This window comes from Pseudophryne corroboree, chromosome 8 (genome assembly GCF_028390025.1).
Source record: "Pseudophryne corroboree isolate aPseCor3 chromosome 8, aPseCor3.hap2, whole genome shotgun sequence".
NCBI lineage: Eukaryota > Metazoa > Chordata > Amphibia > Anura > Myobatrachidae > Pseudophryne > Pseudophryne corroboree.
In genome coordinates, this window is record NC_086451.1 from 240,963,363 (window position 1) to 240,986,928 (window position 23,566).

Sequence of the window (23,566 nt, forward strand, 5' to 3'; positions counted from 1 at the left end):
TGTGTATATGTATGTATGTATGTGTGTACATATATATATATATATATATATATGTACGTACGTACGTACGTGTGTGTGTGTGTGTGTGTGTGTGTGTGTGTGTGTGTATATATATATATATATATATATATATATATATATATATATATATATTTCTTCTTTCTGTTCCTCACTCTGACCTTCTCTTTTTTTTTTTTTTTTTTTTTTTTTATTTAATTGACATACGTCAAGAGGCTTGGATCTCCCCAGGTAAAAAGTTTGACCTGTCCAAGAGGATGTTGGCTCAATTTCCTATCCCTGCTGAGTTGACTAACAAGTGGGGAAACTCCACCGCCGGTCGACTCTCATGTCGCCCGGATTGTGGTTTCCTCTTCTCTGCCTGTCACCTCCCTGAAGGAGCCGACAGATAAGCGTGTGGAGAGATGCCTGAAGTGTATTTATTCCATAACTGGGGCAATTCACAGGCCCACTATTGCGGCCTCCTGGGCTGCAAAAGCTATTGATGCGTGGGTTCAGGTTTTTGAGGAAGAGTTACCTCCATGATATTTCTGATATTGCCAAACACTGTTTGTCTCACATTACCACTGCCTCCCATTATATTGAAGACGTGTCCTCTGAGGCAGGTATTCTGGCATCCAAAGCGTCCACTACGTCTATTCTGGATTCTATGGTTGCGGTCCTGGAAGGTGGACCTAGATTCCAAGAAGACTCTGGAGGTACTTTTAAGGGAGACATCCTATTTGGAGAAGATCTTAAGATTGTGACTGACTTAGCCTCTGCTAAGACTGCGTGCCTTCCTAACACTGCTCCTTCTGCTCCGAAAGCTAAAAGTTCTACTTTTTGTTCCTTTCAGTCTTCCAGTAAAGCAAAGGGTCCAGGGTATTCAAGCAAGCCTCGGACTTCCAAGACCAGGAAGCCCAACTCTAAGCAATCCTTGGCTGCCCGTCAGCCTGCTTCCAAACAGGACAAGCTTGCAGCATGACGAGCGGGCCTCCCCCTGGCCAACTTCTCCAGTTCACCCAGGTCTTGTTAAAGAACACTTCAGACGCGTGGGTGCAGGAAGTTGCCTCTCACGGGTACGCGGTCTCCTTCAAGAGACTGCCCCCCCCCCCCTCCCTCACCAGTTCTGCGCAACAGTTATCCCATTGGACCTGTTGAAGGCGCGAGCTCTAAACTTGGTTGTCCAATCCCTCCTGGAGACGGGAGTGGTGGTGCCGGTGCCGATCTCTCAAAGATGGAGGGGCTACTACTCGACCCTGTTTTCTACTACCGAAACCCAATGGGTCTTTCCGGCCTATTCTCAACCTCAAGTCACTGAACAAGATTGTGAGAGTTTCCAAGTTCTGTATGGAAACACTGCGCTTCATTGTGCTGGCCATGGAACCTGGGGACTACATGGTATCCCTGAATATACAGGATGCTTACCTGCATATACCTATTGCCATTTCGCATCAGCAATATCTGCGGTTTGCTATTGGCAACCTCCATTATCAATTCACGGCTCTGCCGTTTGGACTGGCTACGCCCCTCGGATTTTCACAAAGGTCATGGCCGCGATGACCGCTCCTCTCCATCAACAGGGAATCAAGGTCCTGTCATACTTGGACGACCTGCTGATCCTGGCAACCTCCCAAGATGTCCTCCTGAGTCCTCTCCAGCTGATGAGCCATCCGTGGGCTGTGAGGAATTGCACCATCAATTGGAAAAAGTCCTCCCTGGTCCCTGCGCTGCGCATGGTGCACCTGGGGGCCCTACTGGATACGCACAGCCAGAGGCTGTTTCTGCCTCCAGAGAAGGTCCTGAGGCTTCAGGACATGATCAGGTACTTTCTCTCGCCCCAAAAGTGTCCAGTCACTCGGCGATGCAAGTACTAGGCCTGATGGTGTCGACTTTCGACCTGGTGGAGTATGCTCAATTCCATTCTCGCCCTCTCCAACGGTACCTCGCAGAAAGAGATTTAACAATGGTAAGTCTACCATTAATCTCTTTTTATTTCTTTATTTTCATGTAGAATTGTCTGAAACCTCAATATGATGGGAATAACATGGCAGAGAAGCATGTGGGGCACTCTGGCTTCACAAATGATGGCCTTGAAAGGCACAACAATGATTTAAAAAATAAAAAAAAAAGTGGATATGCAAATTAGCCCAGGAATGAAGGTGTTTGTGGGTGTGACCTGTTTTGACCAATAGAAATACTTTTGTCTATTTTGGGTTAATTTTTTGATGAATATAATATTTTTAGAACTTTAAAACAGAACTCGCATCACACAGAAATTTTTAAAAGGAACTCAAAATCGGCGGTTAGTAAATGAGCTATTTCAAATAGAACCACTGCATATCCTCCCATATAATTAAAGAGGAGATCGGTACAAATCCATAAAGAGGCGCGGCCACGTGGCTTTGCCACAGGAATCAATACGACAATGGAGATGCTGAAAATTGGTACATATTCCTTTTTGGATGGTATAGACATAAAAATACAAAAGGTACTGTACCGGTCAAAAAGGTACAGTTGGAGGGTATGCCACTGTAGTCGATTTTGTGGGACTATTGGTTCTATTCTGGTCAAATTTTAAATAGAATAGAACCAAAGTCGACTTTTAGTAAATTTACCCCCTAATTTCCATTTTGCCTCCTGGCTACAAAGTCCTCCTCCCCAGACCCTGCAAATAATTGTAGAAGGTGCTCTGTCTGCCAGTTTCATGCAATCGCTGTAGTGAGAACTGGCAGACTGAAGAGCCCTACACACTGGTCAATACCAGTGAAAGATTTCATATCTTTCAGTGTGCCGGCTCGTTTAAACATGCAGGCCAATATGGACAATATCGTCCATATTAGCATGCATTGCTATGGAGCCGGGAGGAGTGAAGAAACTTCACTCTCCCCGCCGCCGGGTCGCCCGTCTGCCATATCGGCGGTCGGGCAGCTCGGCGGCGGGTCGCCGAGTCTGTAGGGCCCTTGAGAGCAGGGACAGGAAGGGAGACTCCTGTTCCTCTCACTGTATCGGTCATCACACTTGCTCCTTAGTGAGCAACTGGTGAAGGCCGAGATTAAGGTTTAATGTCACATGAACAACTAAAATGCTTGCATATAATATATCGATTAACTGCTTGCACGCTGACACAGAAGTAAATTGACACGTGTAAGATTTATTCACTTCTGTAATGTATTTATATGTATTTTTTTATATTTATAGTTTGTGTGATATTACCTTTTTAGATCACTAAAATGCTAGCAATTTGTAGCACGGAATGAGGTGTGGCTATTAAATAACAAGACTGTTGCTATAATTTTACATTTAATTATATTGAGTATATTTGAACTCCGTACTCCCCTTGTGCAACCACACACCGTCTGTTAAAGCCGTGCTGTAGCTCATTATCCCGTCAGCTGTCCAAACTGCTCCATCGTCTTCTGCTTTACCTCCGTAACTGATGCAAAACGTGTTCCCTCAAGTACAGATTTGATTTCAGGGAAAAGACACACTATGGCACGGACTAACACTACTATGCGGTTTCATGTGAATTAGTGCTGTTCTGTGGCCACGCCCCTTCCCCATGAAGCTACGTTTGCACTGGGCGTCATAAGCAGGGCCGGCTCCAGGCCTACTAGCACCCTGTGAGAGAAAATGTAAAAGCCCCCCCCCCCCCCCCCCCATACTCTATGCGCACGCGCGCTCCTGGAAAAGTGGGCGTGGCCTCACAACTTCATATTATCACACTATAAATAAATATATTTTCACACCCCCTCTACGCACACAATTAGCAGCCTTACACATAACAGCTACAGTAGTGTTCCTTACACACAATGTCTCCAGTATAGTGCCAGCTACCCATAATGTCTATAGTAGTGCAGTGCCAGATAGACATGACATGCCCCGCAGCAGTGCCAGCTACACATGACATGCCCCCCAGCAGTGCCAGCTACACGACATGCCCCCCAGCAGTGCCAGATAGACATGATATACCCCCCAGCAGTGCCAGATAGACAGGACATGCCCTGCCTCAGTGCTAGCTACACATGATATGCCCCCCAGCAGTGCCAGCTACACATGATAGTGTTCACTCTAGGATTTTTTTAGGGCAGGGGTGCTGATCACGGGGAGGGCACATTTTGCATTTGGGAGGGCACATATTTAAGTTAGAAGGGCAAAATTATGTACATACTGTAATGCTTGTTGCTCCGTTCAAAATCATGGACCTTGCGCGCCGAAGGCGCACATCAAAAATTTAGGGGCGTTGCTTCTTGGGGAAGGGGCGCGGCCACATAATAGTGGCAATTCGCATTACACCACACAGTAGTGCAGCTAATGCACATTGCACCAGGTAGAACCTCCTAGACACTTTGCGCCAGGCAGAGCACGTTAGACACTTTGCGCCAGGCAGAGCACGTTAGACACTTTGCGCCAGGTATTGCACTGAGACATGGGAACACTACATGATATGCCCCCCAGCCGTGCCAGCTAGACACGACATGCCCCCCCAGCAGTGCCAAATGCACATGACATGCCCCCCCAGCAGTGCCAAATGCACATGACATGCCCCCCCAGCAGTGCCAGATACATAAATGCCCCCCACAGTGCCAGATATGACCCCACAGTGCCAGATAGATAAATGACCCCACAGTGCCAGATAGATAAATGACCCCACAGTGCCAGATAGATAAATGACCCCACAGTGCCAGATAGATAAATGACCCCACAGTGCCAGATAGATAAATGACCCCACAGTGCCAGATAAATGACCCCACAGTGCCAGATAAATGCCCCCTCACAGTGCCAGATAAATGCCCCCCCACAGTGCCAGATAAATGAATGCCCCCCCCCCCCCCCACAGTGCCAGATAAATGCCCCCCACAGTGCCACATATGCCTCCAGTACCTGCTGTGCCGAGGGAGGGGGAGTGCTGCTGTGCGCGCCGCTGACCGACACAGAACTGTGCGCGCTGTGCGGCGCTGGTGTCTGACATCAGACGCCGGTGCCGCATAGCGCACACAGCGGGAGGGAGGACAGCAGGGGAGATCAGGGCCGGCTCCAGGCTCCGACATGGCGACGCCAGCGCGCGGCGACCTTTAAGGGTGGCGCCCTGCGCGGCCGCTCGAGTCGAACATGCCTCGAGCCGACCCTGGTCATAAGGTCTAGAACCGGCCCTGGTTGAATCACTGTTGCACCTTCTGGTTCCCAGTCTGCCTATATAATACCCTTGATTTCAGTGGTGGCTCCAGAGGTGAGGCCCAAAATTCAAATAGGGGAGCCACACTAACTGCCACCCCAAACGCTGCCAAACGGCTGCCACTGCTTGATATCAAAGAAAACTATTAACTTGGCATTTGCATTTGCTTTGACATGTTTTCTTCTTCATTCTTGATGATGGTGTTTTTTGTCTCCGGATCGTACCGGAAGTTCCATGTTTCATCACGGGTAATAACGTGATTAAAAAAAAATAATGCAAATCTGCTTGCATTTGTTTTAAAATGTCTGTACAAATTTGCTTTTCATTTTCTTTCTGCTTGGCAGTGAGAAGCCTTGGAACCATCTTATCACAAACTTTTGTCATATTATGATATTGATGCAAAACTTGTCTGACAGTCTTTGTCGATGTTTACCATTTCTGCTATTTTTTTTCAATGCTGAGCTGATGGTCAATTTTCGAACAATTCTCTCAATCTCTTCCACATTTTCATTTGTTTTTGATGTGCAAGGCCTTCCGGTACGTTCATCATATTCGACATCCTCACAACAGTCACTAAATCTTTTGTGCCTCTCAAATGCATGTGACATACAATCTCTCCCCCCCCCCCCCCCCCCCCATAAGCTTCAGTTATTACAGAAAGATTTGGCGTGCGTTTTGTAAATTTTTAACTAAATTTTACGTTAACACTGCTCTACTTTTGAACTAAGCCTTTCTCTGACGTCCTAGTGGATGCTGGGAACTCCGTAAGGACCATGGGGAATAGACGGGCTCCGCAGGAGACTGGGCACTCTAAAAGAAAGATTAGGTACTATCTGGTGTGCACTGGCTCCTCCCACTATGACCCTCCTCCAGACCTCGGTTAGATTTCTGTGCCCGGCCGAGCTGGATGCACACTAGGGGCTCTCCTGAGCTCCTAGAAAGAAAGTTTATTTTAGGTTTTTTATTTTACAGTGAGACCTGCTGGCAACAGGCTCACTGCATTGAGGGACTAAGGGGAGAAGAAGCGAACCTACCTGCTTGCAGCTAGCTTGGGCTTCTTAGGCTACTGGACACCATTAGCTCCAGAGGGATCGACCGCATGGAACTGGCCTTGGTGTTCGTTCCCGGAGCCACGCCGCCGTCCCCCTTACAGAGCCAGAAGCATGAAGAGGTCCGGAAAATCGGCGGCAGAAGACTTCGGTCTTCACCAAGGTAGCGCACAGCACTGCAGCTCTGCGCCATTGCTCCTCATGCACACTTCACACTCCGGTCACTGAGGGTGCAGGGCGCTGGGGGGGGGGGGCGCCCTGAGGGCAATATGACACCTTGGCTGGCAAATCTACATCATATATAGTCCTAGAGGCTATATAGATGTAAAATTACCCCTGCCAGTATTCCAGAAAAAGCGGGAGAAAGTCAGTTGAAAAAGGGGCGGGGCTTCTCCCTCAGCACACTGGCGCCATTTTCTCTTCACAGTGCAGCTGGAAGACAGCTCCCCAGGCTCTCCCCTGTAGTTTTCAGGCTCAAAGGGTTAAAAAGAGAGGGGGGGGGGCACAAAATTTAGGTGCAATATTGTATATACAAGCGGCTATTGGGAAAAATTCACTCAATATAGTGTTAATCCCAAAATTATATAGCGCTCTGGTGTGTGCTGGCATACTCTCTCTCTGCCTCCCCAAAGGGCTGTGTGGGGTCCTGTCCTCAGTCAGAGCATTCCCTGTGTGTGTGTGTGCGGTGTGTCGGTACGGCTGTGTCGACAAGTTTGATGAGGCTTATGTGATGGCAGAGCAGATGCCGATAAATGGGATGTCTCCCCCTGTGGGGCCGACACCAGAGTGGATGGATAGGTGGAAGGTATAAACCGACAGTGTCAACTCCTTACATAAAAGGCTGGATGACGTAACAGCTATGGGACAGCCGGCTTCTCAGCCCGCGCCTGCCCAGGCGTCTCAAAGGCCATCAGGGGCTCAAACGCCCGCTCCCTCAGATGGCAGACACAGATGTCGACACGGAGTCTGACTCCAGTGTCGACGAGGTTGAGACATATACACAATCTACTAGGAACATCCGTTACATGATCCCGGCAATAAAAAATGTGTTACACATTTCTGACATTAACCCAAGTACCACTAAAAAAGGGTTTTATGTTTGGGGAGAAAAAGCAGGCAGTGTTTTGTTCCCCCATCAAATGAGTGAATGAAGTGTGAAAAAGCGTGGGTTCCCCCGATAAGAAACTGGTAATTTCTAAAAAGTTACTGATGGCGTACCCTTTCCCGCCAGAGGATAAGTTACGCTGGGAGATATCCTCTAGGGTGGATAAGGCGCTCACACGTTTGTCAAAAAAGGTGGCACTGCCGTCTTAGGATACGGCCACTTTGAAGGTACCTGCTGATAAAAAGCAGGAGGCTATCCTGAAGTCTGTATTTACACACTCAGGTACTAGACTGAGACCTGCAGATAGTGCTGCTGCAGCGTGGTCTGTAACCCTGTCAAACAGGGATACTATTTTGCGAACATAAGACGTCGTCTTATATATGAGGGATGCACAGAGGGATATTTTGCCGGCTGGCATCCAGAATTAATGCAATGTCCATTCTGTCAGGAGGGTATTAGAGACCCGACACTGGACAGGTGATGCTGACTTTAAAAGGCACATAGAGCCTTATAAGGGTGAGGAATTGTTTGGGGATGGTCTCTGGGACCTCGTATCCACAGCAACAGCTGGGAAGAAAAATTTTTACCTCAGGTTTCCTCACAGCCTAAGAAAGCACTGTATTATCAGGTACAGTCCTTTCGGCTTCAGAAAAGCAAGCGGGTCAAAGGCGATTCCTTTCTGCACAGAGACGAGGGAAGAGGGAAAAAGCTGCACCAGTCAGCCAGTTCCCAGAATCAAAATGCTTCCTCTGAGTCCACCGCATGACGCTGGGGCTCCACAGGCGTAGCCAGGTACGGTGGGGGGCCGCCTCAAAAATTTCAGCGATCAGCGGGCTCGCTCACAGGTGGATCCCTGGATCCTTCAAGTAGTATCTCAGGGGTGCAAGCTGGAATTCGAGGCGTCCCCCCCCCCCCCGCTGTTTCCTCAAATCTGCCTTGCCGACAACTCCCTCAGGCAGGGAGGCTGTGCTAGAGGCAATTCACAAGCTGTATTCCCAGCAGGTGATAGTCAAGGTGCCCCTACTTCAACAAGGAGGGGGTTACTATTCCACACTGTTTGTGGAACCGAAACCGGACGGTTCGGTGAGACCCATTTTATATTTGAAATCCTTGAACACATACATAAAAAAATTAAAGTTCAAGATGGAATCGCTCAGGGCGGTTATTGCAAGCCTGGAGGAGGGGGATTACATGGTATCCCTGGACATCAAGGATGCTTACCTACATGTCCCCATTTACCATCCTCACCAGGAGTACCTCAGATTTGTGGTACAGGATTGCCATTACCAATTCCAAACACTGCCGTTTGGACTGTCCACGGCACCGAGGGTCTTTACCAAGGTAATGGCAGAAATGATGATACTCCTTCGAAAAAAGGGAGTTTTAATTATCCCGTACTTGGATGATCTCCTTATAAAGGCGAGGTCCAAGGAGCAGTTGTTGGTCGGAGTAGCACTATCTCGGGAAGTGCTACAACAGCACGGATGGATTCTATACATTCCAAAGTCACAGCTGGTTCCTACCACACGCCTACTGTTCCTGGGGATGGTTCTGGACACAGAACAGAAAAAAGTGTTTCTCCCGCAGGAGAAAGCCAAGGAGCTGTCATCTCTAGTCAGAGACCTCCTGAAACCAAAAAAGGGATCGGTGCATCACTGCACACGAGTCCTGGGAAAAATGGTAGCTTCTTACGAAGCAAAATTCCATTCGGCAGGTTCCATGCAATAACCTTTCAGTGGGACCTCTTGGACAAGTGGTCGGGATCGCATCTTCAGATGCATCGGCTGATACCCTGGTCCTTGGAGACAGGGTTATCTCTACTGTGGTGGCTGCAGAGTGCTCCTTTTCAAGAGGGCCGCAGATTCGGCATACAGGACTGGGTCCTGGTAACCACGGATGCCAGCCTTCGAGGCTGGGGGGCAGTCACACAGGGAAGAAATTTCCAAGGACTTTGGTCAAGTCAGGAGTCGTCCCTACACATAAAGATTCTGGAACTGAGGGCCATTTACAATGCCCTAAGTCTGGCAAGGCCTCTGCTTCAAAACCAGCCGGTACTGATCCAATCAGACAACATCACGGCAGTCGCCCATGTAAACTGACAGGGCGGCACAAGAAGCAGGATGGCGATGGCAGAAGCCACAAGGATTCTCCGATGGGCGGAAAATCACGTCTTAGCACTGTCAGCAGTGTTCATTCCGGGAGTGGACAACTGGGAAGCAGACTTCCTCAGCAGACACGACCTACACCCGGGAGAGTGGGGACTTCATCCAGAAGTCTTCCAACTGTTGGTAAACCGTTGGGAAAGGCCACAGGTGGACATGATGGCGTCCCGCCTAAACAAAAAACTAGATATTGCGCCAGGTCAAGGGACCCTCAGGCAATAGCTGTGGACGCTCTAGAGACACCGTGGGTGTACCAGTCGGTTTATGTATTCCCTCCTCTGCCTCTCATACCAAAGGTACTGAGAATAATAAGAAAACGAGGAGTAAGAACGATACTCGTGGTTCCGGATGGGCCAAGAAGAGCTTGGTACCCAGAACTTCAAGAAATGATATCAGAGGACCCATGGCCTCTACCGCTCAGACAGGATCTGCTACAGCAGGGGCCCTGTCTGTTCCAAGACTTACCGTGGCTGCGTTTGACGGCATGGCGGTTGAATTCCGGATCCTAAAGGAAAAGGGCATTCCGGAAGAAGTCATTCCTACGCTGATAAAAGACGGGAAAGAAGTAACCGCAAACCATTATCACCGTATTTGGCGAAAATATGTTGCGTGGTGTGAGGCCAGGAAGGCCCCAACAGAGGAATTTCAGCTGGGTCGTTTTCTGCACTTCCTACAGTCAGGGGTGACTATGGGCCTAAAATTGGGTTCCATTAAGGTCCAGATTTCGGCTCTGTCGATTTTCTTCCAGAAAGAACTGGCTTCACTGCCTGGAGTTCAGACATTTGTAAAGGGAGTGCTACATATTCAGCCCCCTTTTGTGCCTCCTGTGGCACCTTGGGATCTCAACGTGGTGTTGAGTTTCTTAAAATCACATTGGTTTGAGCCACTTAAAACTGTGGATTTGAAATATCTCACGTGGAAAGTGGTCATGTTATTGGCCTTGGCTTCGGCCAGGCGTGTGTCAGAATTGGCGGCTTTGTCATGTAAAAGCCCTTATCTGATTTTCCATATGGATAGGGCAGAATTGAGGACTCGTCCCCAGTTTCTCCCTAAGGTGGTATCAGCTTTTCACTTGAACCAACCTATTGTAGTGCCTGCGGCTACTAGGGACTTGGAAGATTCCAAGTTACTGGATGTAGTCAGGGCCTTAAAAATTTATATTTCCAGGACGGCTGGAGTCAGGAAAACTGACTCGCTTTTTATCCTGTAGGCACCCAACAAAATAGGTGCTCCTGCTTCTAAGCAGAATATTGCTCGCTGAATTTGTAGCACAATTCAGCTGGAGCATTCTGCGGCTGGATTGCCGCATCCTAAATCGGTAAAAGCCCATTCCACGAGGAAAGTGGGCTCATCTTGGGCGGCTGCCCGAGGGGTCTCGGCTTTACAATTTTGCCGAGCTGCAACTTGGTCAGGGGCAAACACGTTTGCTAAATTCTACAAAATTGATACCCTGGCTGAGGAGGACCTTGAGTTCTCTCATTCGGTGCTGCAGAGTCATCCGCACTCTCCCGCCCGTTTGGGAGCTTTGGTATAATCCCCATGGTCCTTACGGAGTTCCCAGCATCCACTAGGACGTCAGAAAAAATAAGATTTTACTCACCGGTAAATCTATTTCTCGTAGTCCGTAGTGGATGCTGGGCGCCCGTCCCAAGTGCGGATTGTCTGCAATACTTGTATGTAGTTATTGCCTAACTAAGGGTTATTGTTGAGCCATCTGTTGAGAGGCTCAGTTATATTTCATACTGTTAACTGGGTGTAGTATCACCAGTTATACGGTGTGATTGGTGTGGCTGGTATGAGTCTTACCCGGGATTCAAAATCCTTCCTTATTGTGTCAGCTCTTCCGGGCACAGTATCCTAACTGAGGTCTGGAGGAGGGTCATAGTGTGAGGAGCCAGTGCACACCAGATAGTACCTAATCTTTCTTTTAGAGTGCCCAGTCTCATGCGGAGCCCGTCTATTCCCCATGGTCCTTACGGAGTTCCCAGCATCCACTACGGACTACGAGAAATAGATTTACCGGTGAGTAAAATCTTATTTTTTACAACACACGGGGAAAAACACAAGGTCTTTGAATGCTGTGAGACGGCAAACTATCTGTTAAAGATGGATGACACTAGTAAAAACTGTTTTGGGATAGTCCAAGGTCAATGTTACCCCCCCCTACTCCCTTTTAACTCTGTGTGGTTTATTTTTTTACAAATACGTTCTCATTATTTAATAGCCATACCTCCATATAGGGGTAAATGTATGAAGCATTGATAAAGAGTGGAGAAGTTACCCATGGCAACCGATCAGCATTGAAGCAACATTTATAATTTGCATACTATAAAATTATACCATACTTACCGACTTTTTGGCTGCTCTCTCCGGGAGAGAGCAGCCAGCTCGGCAGGGGGGCGGGCTGTGATGTGCGTGCAGAGGGGGGCGGACCGGGGGTGTGGTGGAGGCGGGCCAGGGGCGTGACCACGGGATCATGTTGTGTAAACCCTGCCCCCCGCTGTGTAATGGCGCTATTACCATCATTATACCGCAGGGGGCGTGGCTATGATGACGCGATTCAACAAGAATCGCGTCATCGCCTGCCCGGACCACCCACTTTACTCGCTAAGTGGGCGGCCGGGCAGGGGGGGACCCCTGTAATCGGGAGACTTCAAAACAAAAGTGTCTGGCGCTAGATTAATGATAAGTACTATGTCTCTATAAAAAGAGAGGACAACCTATATTCGGCTGCCTTCACAATGTGAACCTGGAAATCCACCCAACACACAAATGCAAACAAGAAAAAATATAAGTGAAGGCGCACAGAAAAATATAGTAACCAACTGCTGTTTTGATACAAATTAATGATTTATTGCTAATTTATATTTAAAATCTTAAAATGCACACAATAAAACAAAAGTAATTACCATAAGACCAAAACACATTAATTTTGTTCATTATTCCACATATATTAATGTTAGCTCCACATAGACTGATGCTTTGGTTAGTATAATGCTCCTTCAAGAAAAAGGGCTTAAATGCATGCACCTATCTAGATTAGAACAATTATGTATTAGTTCTCCTTCAGCTGATATGGTAAAATAAAAATATTAATAACATTATTAGTTAAGGTGAGGGGGAAAGAGATAAAGAAGACCCCATCAGGGATACATTAGTTTCTCTAACGTCCTAGTGGATGCTGGGGACTCCGTAAGGACCATGGGGAATAGACTGGCTCCGCAGGAGACTGGGCACTCTAAGAAAGAATTAGGACTACTGGTGTGCACTGGCTCCTCCCTCTATGCCCCTCCTCCAGACCTCAGTTGGAATCTGTGCCCGGAAGGAGCTGGGTGCATTTTAGTGAGCTCTCCTGAGCCTGCTATTAAGAAAGTATTTTAGTTAGGTTTTTTATTTTCAGAGAGCTTCTGCTGGCAACAGACTCTCTCTGCTACGTGGGACTGAGGGGAGAGAAGCAAACCTACTAACTGCTGCTAGGTTGCGCTTCTTAGGCTACTGGACACAATTAGCTCCAGAGGGTTCGAACACAGGATCTTAACCTTGGTCGTCCGTTCCCGGAGCCGCGCCGCGTCCTCCTCGCAGAGCCAGAAGACAGAAGCCGGCGGATGAAGCAAGAAGAAGTCAAAATCGGCGGCAGATGACTCCTGTCTTCACATGAGGTAGCGCACAGCACTGCAGCTGTGCGCCATTGCGCCCACACTAACCCACACACTCCGGTCACTGTAGGGTGCAGGGCGCAGGGGGGGGGCGCCCTGGGCAGCAATTTGAGTACCTCCTGGCAAAAAGCAGCATATATACAGCTGGGCACTGTATATATGCATGAGCCCCTGCCATTTTTACACCAAATCGCGGGACAGAAGCCCACCGCTGAGGGGGCGGGGCTTCTTAGCACTCACCAGCGCCATTTTCTCTCCACAGCTCCGCTGAGAGGAAGCTCCCCAGGCTCTCCCCTGCAGACTCACGGTAGAAAAAGGGTAAAAAGAGGGGGGCACATAAATTTAGCGCAATAATCATATATACAGCAGCTACTGGGTACACACTAAGTTACTGTGTGATTCCTGAGTCATATAGCGCTGGGGTGTGTGCTGGCATACTCTCTCTCTCTCTCTCTCTCTCTCTCTCTCTCTCTCTCTCTCTCTCTCTCTCTCTCTCTCTCTCTCAAAGGCCTTGTGGGGGTCCTGTCCTCATATAGAGCATCCCCTGTGTGTGGTGTCGGTACGCCTGTGTCGACATGTTTGACGAGGAGGGCTATGTGGAGGCAGAGGAGGTGCAGATGAATGAGGTGTCCCCGCCGACACCTGATTGGATGGATATGTGGAAGGTGTTAAATGATAATGTAGACTCCTTGCATAAAAGGTTGGATAAAGCTGATGCCTTGGGACAGTCGGGGTCTCAGCCCATGCCCGATCCTACAGCGCAGAGGCCGTCAGGGTCTCAGAAGCGCCCACTACCCCAAATTGTTGACACAGATATCGACACGGATTCTGACTCCAGTGTTGATGGCGATGATGCAAAATTGCAGCCTAAAATGGCTAAAGCCATCCGCTACATGATTATAGCAATGAAGGATGTATGGCACATATCAGAGGTAAACCCTGTCCCTGACAAAAAGGTTTATATGTTTGGGGAGAAAAAGCAAGAGGTGACTTTTCACCCTTCACATGAGTTATGTGAAAAAGCGTGGGATTCTCCTGATAGGAAAGTGCTGATTTCCAAAAGGTTAATTATGGTGTACCCTTTCCCGCCAACGGACAGGATGCGCTGGGAATCCTCCCCTAGGGTAGACAAAGCTCTGACGCGCTTATCTAAGAAGGTGGCCCTGCCGTCACAGGATACGGCCTCCCTAAAGGATCCTGCGGATAGGAAGCAGGAAGGTATCCTCAAGTCTGTGTTTACACATTCAGGTACTCTGCTGAGGCCGGCAATTGCGTCGGCCTGGATGTGTAGTGCTGTAGCAGCATGGACAGATACTGTGTGAGGAACTGGATACCTTGGACAAGGATACTATTTTACTAACCCAGGGGCATATAAAAGACGCTGTCCTATATATGAGGGATGCCCAGAGGGACATTTGCCTACTGGGCTCTAGAATAAATGCAATGTTGATTTCTGCCAGAAGTGTCCTGTGGACTCGACAATGGACAGGTGATGCCGACTCTAAAAAAAACACATGGAGGTTTTACCTTATAAGGGTGAGGAATTGTTTGGGGACGGTCTCTCGGACCTGGTTTCCACAGCTACGGCTGGGAAGTCTAATTTTTTGCCATATATTCCCTCACAGCCTAAGAAAGCGCCATATTACCAAATGCAGTCCTTTCGTTCACAAAAAAGCAAGAAAGTCAGAGGTGCATCCTTTCTTGCCAGAGGCAGGGGTAGAGGAAAGAAGCTGCACCATACAGCTAGTTCCCAGGAACAGAAGTCCTCCCCGGCTTCCACTAAGTCCACCGCATGACGCTGGGGCTCCACAGGTGGAGCCGGGAGCGGTGGGGGCGCGTCTCCGAAATTTCAGCCACCAGTGGGTTCGCTCACAGGTGGATCCCTGGGCTATACAGATTGTGTCTCAGGGATACAAGCTGGAATTCGAAGTGATGCCCCCTCACCGTTACCTCAAATCGGCCCTGCCGGCTTCCCCCATGGAAAGGGAGGTAGTGTTAGCGGCAATTCACAAGTTATATCTCCAGCAGGTGGTGGTAAAGGTTCCCCTTCCTCAACAGGGGAAGGGTTAATATTCCACAATGTTTGTGGTACCGAAACCGGACGGTTCGGTCAGACTCATATTGAATTTAAAGTACCTGAACATTTATCTGAAAAGATTCAAGTTCAAAATGGAATCGCTCAGAGCGGTGATTGCAAGCCTGGAAGAGGGGGATTTTCTGGTGTCTCTGGACATCAAGGATGCTTACTTGCATGTCACCATTTATCCACCTCATCAAGAGTACCTCAGATTTGTGGTACAGGACTGTCATTACCAATTCCAGACGTTGCCGTTTGGTCTGTCCACGGCACCGAGAATATTTACCAAGGTAATGGCGGAAATGATGGTGCTCCTTCGAAAGCAAGGAGTTACAATTATCCCATACTTGGACGATCTCATAAAGGCGAGGTCCAGAGAGCAGTTGCTGATCAGCGTAGCACACTCTCAGGAAGTGTTGCAACAGCACGGCTGGATTCTGAATATTCCGAAGTCGCAGCTGATTCCTACGACGCGTCTGCCCTTCCTGGGCATGATTCTGGACACAGACCAGAAGAAGGTGTTTCTCCCGGCGGAGAAGGCTCAGGAGCTCGTGACTCTGGTCAGAGACCTCCTAAAACCAAAACAGGTGTCGGTGCATCATTGCACGCGAGTCCTGGGAAAGATGGTGGCATCATACGAAGCCATTCTCTTCGGCAGGTTCCATGCAAGGATCTTTCAGTGGGATCTGTTGGACAAGTGGTCCGGATCGCATCTTCAGATGCATCGGCTGATCTCCCTATCCCCCAGGGCCAGGGTGTCTCTTCTGTGGTGACTGCAGAGTGCTCACCTTCTCGAGGGCCGCAGGTTCGGCATACAGGACTGGGTCCTGGTGACCACGGATGCAAGCCTCCGAGGATGGGGGGCAGTCACTCAGGGAAGAAACTTCCAAGGGCTGTGGTCAAGTCAGGAGACTTGCCTTCACATCAATATCCTGGAACTAAGGGCCATATACAACGCCCTAAGTCAAGCGGAGACCCTGCTTCGCAATCAATCGGTGCTGATTCAATCAGACAACATCACCGCAGTGGCTCATGTAAACCGCCAGGGCGGCACAAGAAGCAGGGTGGCGATGGCGGAAGCCGCCAGGATTCTTCTTTGGGCGGAGAATCACGTGCAAGCACTGTCAGCAGTGTTCATTCCGGGAGTGGACAACTGGGAAGCAGACTTCCACAGCAGGCACGACCTCCACCCAGGAGAGTGGGGACTTCATCAAGAAGTCTTCACGCAGATTGCAAATCGATGGGAACTGCCACAGGTGGACATGATGGCATCCCGCCTCAACAAAAAGCTAAAAAGGTATTGCGCCAGGTCAAGGGACCCTCAGGCGATAGCTGTGGACGCACTAGTAACACCGTGGGTGTTCCAGTTGGTATGTGTTTCCTCCTCTTCCTCTCATACCCAAGGTGCTGAGAATCGTAAGAAAAAGAGGAGTGAGAACAATACTCATTGTACCGGATTGGCCAAGAAGGACTTGGTACCTGGAACTGCAAGAAATGCTCACAGAGGACCCATGGCCTCTGCCTCTCAAACAGGACCTGTTGCAACAAGGGCCCTGTCTGTTCCAAGACTTACCGCGGCTGCGTTTGACGGCATGGCGGTTGAACGCCGGATCCTAGTGGAAAAAGGCATTCCGGAGGAAGTTATTCCTACGCTAATAAAGGCTAGGAAGGACGTGACAGCTAAGCACTATCACCGTATATGGCGAAAATATGTTGCTTGGTGTGAGGCCAGGAAGGCCCCTGCAGAGGAATTCCAGCTGGGCCGGTTCCTGCATTTCCTACAGTCAGGAGTGACTATGGGCTTAAAATTGGGGTCCATAAAAGGTCCAGATTTCAGCCCTATCCATTTTCTTTCAAAAAGAACTGGCTTCTCTTCCTGAGGTTCAGACGTTTGTTAAAGGAGTGCTGCATATTCAGCCCCTTTTTGTGCCACCAGTGGCACCTTGGGATCTCAACGTGGTGTTGGGTTTCCTGAAATCCCACTGGTTTGAGCCACTTAAGACCGTGGAGCTAAAGTATCTCACGTGGAAAGTGGTCATGCTCTTGGCCTTAGCTTCGGCTAGGCGTGTGTCAGAATTGGCAGCTTTGTCATGTAAAAGCACCTATCTGGTTTTCCATATGGACAGGGCAGAATTACGGACTCGTCCGCAATTTCTGCCGAAGGTGGTGTCATCCTTTCATTTGAACCAACCTATTGTGGTGCCTGCGGCTACTCCGTGACTTGGACTCCAAGTTGCTTGATGTAGTCAGGGCTTTGAAGATTTATGTAGCCAGGACGGCTGGAGTCAGGAAAACTGACTCTCTCTGTTTATCCTGTATGCATCCAACAAGCTGGGTGCTCCTGCTTCAAAGCAGACTATTGCTCGCTGGATCTGTAACACGATTCAGCAGGCTCATTCTGCGGCTGGTTTGCCGCATCCAAAATCAGTGAAAGCCCATTCCACAAGGAAAGTAGGCTCTTCTTGGGCGGCTGCCCGAGGGGTCTCGGCATTACAACTTTGCCGAGCAGCTACTTGGTCGGGTTCAAACACCTTTGCAAAGTTCTATAAGTTTGATACCCTGGCTGAGGAGGACCTTGTGTTTGCCCATTCGGTGCTGCAGAGTCATCCGCACTCTCCCGCCCGTTTGGGAGCTTTGGTATAATCCTCATGGTCCTTACGGAGTCCCCAGCATCCACTAGGACGTTAGAGAAAATAAGATTTTACTCACCGGTAAATCTATTTCTCGTAGTCCGTAGTGGATGCTGGGCGCCCGTCCCAAGTGCGGACTTTTTGCAATACGTGTATATAGTTATTGCTTAATAAAAGGGTTATGTTATGTTGGCATCCGTTTGTTTGATGCTCTGTTGTTGTTCATACTGTTAACTGGGTAAGTTTATCACCAGTTATACGGTGTGGCTGGTATGAGTCTTACCCTGGATTCCAAAATCCTTTCCTTGTAATGTCAGCTCTTCCGGGCAGTTTCCTTAACTGAGGTCTGGAGGAGGGGCATAGAGGGAGGAGCCAGTGCACACCAGTAGTCCTAATTCTTTCTTAGAGTGCCCAGTCTCCTGCGGAGCCCGTCTATTCCCCATGGTCCTTACGGAGTCCCCAGCATCCACTACGGACTACGAGAAATAGATTTACCGGTGAGTAAAATCTTATTTTTTGTGACACAGTATAATACTCATGCTGCGGACATAGGAAGAATTATTAATCAGAACTCTGCTATATTGAAAGTAGACAGTTTATTGAATGTAGGGTCTGACATTAATTTAAGTGGTATATAGGAAGTCGGACACTTTGCAATCAAAATTAGCTCCCAGTATGTTTGGGAAGAGGAAACCCAAACAAGAGAATGATAAGATAGAAAAGAGTATGGGTATTAAAGATTGGAGATTAGAAAGACCAAAGGGCTTCTTCAAGTGTGCTAAAAATAAGTGTCTTACTTGTAATTATGTTGGTTCTAGGAAAGTAACCAGTTATAAGTCAACTATTACAGGAGAAATATATCTTATAGAAAATTTTACCAATTGTGAATCTTATGTTGTGTATCTACTTACTTGTGGGTGCGGCCGACAATATGTTGGTCGCACCATTAGAAAATGTAAAATACGTTTTTGGAACATAGACGTAACATCCTGAAGAAAAGTTTATTACACAGTGTATCTAGACACAAACCACTGCCAACAAGGGGAATTAAAGAATATTACCATATGTGTAATTGAACAAGTTAGAATGACTGAAAGAGGGGGAAACAGGTTTAATCTGCTATGCAGATGGGAAGCTTATTGGATATTCCTATTAAAGACATTGGAACCCTTAGGGCTCAACGAGAACATTGAATTAAATAATATATGGGAATTATGATGCCTCTTTCTGAATTAAATATTTGGTATTCTATAGACTTTAAACTAAAAAGAACAATAATTAATCTAAATATGAATAATAATTAAAACCAATAAATATATATAAAAATAATTATATCTGGATGAGTATTTATAATGATTAGGTATTAAATATACTAATATTGTCCCCTTATGAGAAGGAAAACTGAAGGGATGTTCTCTATTTCTCTATTTGTCTTTCTTTGTTTCTTCCTCCCTATAAACTATTAAATATTGAATATTAAATTAAAATATATGTCTCTATATATGACCTCTGTCTCTTCCTATAGGATAACTGGATATATGATTGTTTTTTCTATAAACATCTCTCTATACACTTTGACCTGTCTGATCTATAAATATTTGCATATATTTGATTCTATTTTCTAATAAGATCGTGTGTATGTATGTATGTATGTGTGTGTGTATATGTGTGTATATGTGTATATATATATATATATATATATATATATATATATATATATATATTCTGCCAAACAAGTATCTAATATTAATATCAATATATACATGGAAAATGAAATTTAATTGAAATCTGAGAAGATATGATAATGTTATATGTTGATATATTTATTCAGATATTCAAAAGAGAAATCTCTCAGATTTGTGTATATGTGTGTGTGTATATATGTGTATGTGTATATGTATATGTATATATATATATATATATATATATATATATATATATATATATATATATATATATATATATATATATATAGTATTTAATAATTGTTGGATTATAGATTGTATATTCTTTTTATTATCTCTTATATTCTAAATTGAGTAATAGACAGGCACCTCAATAATTTAATGTAACTGTTTTGTACTATGTAAATGCTAGCAAGGACATTTAAACGAGCTAATGATTCACTTATTAACTATTTGCTGTGGATATAAATAATGCTGATAGAACAGAATGGGAATGTATTCCAATTAAGGGAGTTTAGGAGTTAATATGAATTATCCAATTGGGAGCCCCTTAAGGGGATAAAAAGAGCCCATGGTAATGCGTCTATCATCCTCTGATGAAACCGCCATCTTTGTGGCTAAAAGAGTCTGGCCAGTAGTACAATCAGACCCAGACCTTTTTTAATTATCCGATCGGGCTTTGCTCCCATGTTACACAAGGGGAAAGAAAGAACATCGGAGACCATGTGGTACATACTGATATTTCTAACTTTTCACCAGTACACCCTGAACATTTCATGAAAAGAAAGCTGGGCAACTACAGATGCCTAGGCTGTACCACTTGCATGTATCTAGATACTGGTAACTATATTAGACACCCACACAGTGGAAAACAGATTAAATTAAAACACGTATTCACATGTACTAGCAAGTATGTCATCTATTGCATCAGGTGCCCCTGCAGTTTATATTATATAGGCAAAACGGTATGCCAATTTAAAGAACGGATGGTATAACACCGTAGTGCCATTAAGCAGATATTAGAGGGGAAGAATGTGGATCAACCCATTGCTAAACACTTCAAAGCCTGTAAGCACAGTTTATCCTCACTTCGCTATATGATGGTGGATCATGTGAAGGAAGATATTAGGGGGGGTGACAGAGGAAGAATCCTTTTGCAACTTGAGATCAAATGGATTCACCTCCTTAATACTGTCTCTCCGCATGGATTAAATGAAATGATTTCTTTTAATTGCTTCCTTTAATATGTCAAGTTTTCATGATTGCAGAGACTGTGCTACATTTACGGTGTTATATGTATGATATGGTAATCCTGTTGATGTATCCATGGTGATGGTTTCACTTTGATTATGTCCCAGTCACCGCACTGGCGCCGTCTGCTAGTGATGACGTCGGCAGAAGTATGGGTAGTGGTGCTGCACGTGTTTTCTCACCTGGTGTCTCATTTATTGTATAAAGGTAAGCTCATTCTTTGTATATCTTTCATACCTGACGAAGGTTTATAAAAACCGAAACGTTGTTTTGAACCCAGGAGTGTCCGGGTCATTTGTTTGATATGAGACCGTGAGTGCCGCCTACAACCCGTGTGTGTGTGTGTGTGTGTGTGTGTGTGTGTGTGTGTGTGTGTGTGTGTGTGTGTGTGTATGTATATATATATATATATATATATATATATATATATATATATATATATATATATATATATTTATTGTTTATCTAGTATTTAATAATTGTTGGATTATAGATTGTATATTCTTTTTATTATCTCTTTTAGTCTGAATTGAGTAATAGACAGGCACCTCAATAATTTAATGTAACTGTTTTGTACTATGTAAATGCTAGCAAGGACATTTTAACGAGCTAATGATTCACTTATTAACTATTTGCTGTGGATATAAATAATGCTGATAGAACAGAATGGGAATGTATTCCAATTAAGGGAGATTAGGAGTTAATATGAATTATCCAATTGGGAGCCCCTTAAGGGGATAAAAAGAGCCCATGGTAATGAGTATCATCCTCTGATGAAACCGCCATCTTTGTGGGCAGAGAAACGCATCAGGTGACTCATTTTTCAAGTGAACCGCAAAGTCCGGAAGCCCGAAACCGAAAGTCGCGGAACGCGACACACAGGTGTTTCCACTCTCCCACAGCCGCTGCGGCTGTGCACGAACCCGTGGACACAGCTACGAGTTCCCCATCCCTTGCATCCGACATCAGGACCCCAGCGATTGTGGACCAGGCAGGAGGAACTAATAGGAGGACATATACGGGTTTGCACATCATAGGAGCGCTCCTGATACCTATGAATTGGTGAAGTATTCACAACATCTTCACAACAAACAGCACCTTTCTCCTAAGTGGCTTGTGTTTACATCATTATCTGTGAATATTCTCTACACAAATTATTAATCAGCCGGTTTGGAGTCAATACTATATTCACATGTGTGCATGAAATCAAGCCAATTCAGCTGAAGGAGAACTATCCTGTAATTTCTTTAATCTATACAGGTGCATGCTCTCTTCATTGTGATTTATTTTCTGCACAACTAACAGCCAACTTGCTTGGGACTAAAACTAATCTAATTCTGTTTACATATGTGCATGGAATCTGACCATATCAGCTGAAGGAGAACTAATACATAATTGTTCTAATATAGATAGGTGCATGCATTTAAGCCCTTTTTCCTGAAGGATTATTATACTAACCAAAGCATCAGTCTGTGTGGAGCTAACATTAATATATGTGGAATAATTAACAAAATTAATGTTTTTTTGGTCTTATGGTAATTACTCTTGTTTTATTGTGTGCATTTTAAGATTTTAAATATACCGTAATTAGCAATAAATCATTAATTTGTATCAAAACAGCAGTCTGTTACTATATTTTTCTGTGCGCCTTCACTTATATTTTTTCTTGTTTGCAATCGGGAGACTTGCCTGCTCTTCCGGGTGGCCGGAAGGGTCACCCGATTTTCGGGAGCCTCCCGGCCATTCCGGAAGAGTAGGCAAGTCTGAATTACACAGAGCAGCTGATTGGTTGCCATGGAGAACTCTCCACTGTCTCACTTCTCTGCTTTTATCACTGCTTCATATATTTACCCCATAATGCAATAAAATACAATGTAGTCCTGTTGATATGTAGCTGAATACTACTCTAGTTTGTATCTGATAGAAGGGCTGGGACTGGAAGTGCCCTGCTGTGCAAGACCCTTTACAATACATGAAGGTTTATGGAGTCTGATATTAGTTTGCCTGAAACGTGCTCAACCTCCTGAGCTAACAAATGTTCAATGACATGATTTGTTTCAATCTTATGTGTATTAATTTCCTTATTCTCTACTCTAAGGTATACTCTTACATTCAGTCTTGTCACTCAGCGTTCCTGATTTCCTGTCCAGTCAGAGATATGGGCTGTCTCACATACTCTGTGTTGTCATCTCAGTGAGTTCTTTTCAATCTAATATTTGGTTCTTCATTTACTGCTCCCATAGAGCTATGTGCCTCCTAGTTTACATAGGTTTTTGTTTTCTCTTCTTATTTATTTATTTATTTTTTCTCTTATCTGTAGACCTGGATTCATTATTTTTGTTGCGTGCTATTTTGGGCATTTTTCTGCTACTCCCTGGAGATCGATCAGCTGCTAAGACCAAACCCATCGGAGAGGTAATTCGGTCTGGTGTCTGAGGTATTAGGTTGCAAAAACCAGTCAAAGCATTGTGCAGATATTTTTGTCTTCACCTAAAGGACAGTATATCTTGTTTCATAGTATCTGATATGACAATAGTGGGGTTTTTTTTTTTTTTTTTTTTTCACTATTCCATAAAAGAAAATTTATTTTTAGAATCGTTCTCCAGCAGTTATTGTCAGACATACACATTTGTCCAAACATGTAAGTAGTCCTATAGGATGAGGTAAGGTCATGTAGCCATAACACTTCCAGGGTATAGTGTGTGTGTGTGTGTGTGTGTGTGTGGTCATCTTTCATTTGCACTAAAGCCCTGTACACACTGGGCGACCACACAGGAC

The 23,566-nt window shown here is 45.9% G+C and overlaps 1 long non-coding RNA gene across 1 annotated transcript in view; it reads left to right on the forward strand.

Moving 5' to 3' along the window:
* LOC134948876 (uncharacterized) overlaps window positions 1-23,324 on the forward strand; it is a 38,252-nt gene extending 14,928 nt beyond the window's left edge. The window contains exons 2-3 of the long non-coding RNA XR_010183052.1: window positions 22,887-22,981; window positions 23,109-23,324. This is a non-coding gene — a long non-coding RNA (uncharacterized LOC134948876). The remainder of the gene's footprint in view (window positions 1-22,886; window positions 22,982-23,108) is intronic.
* The last annotated feature ends 242 nt before the right edge of the window (window positions 23,325-23,566 follow it).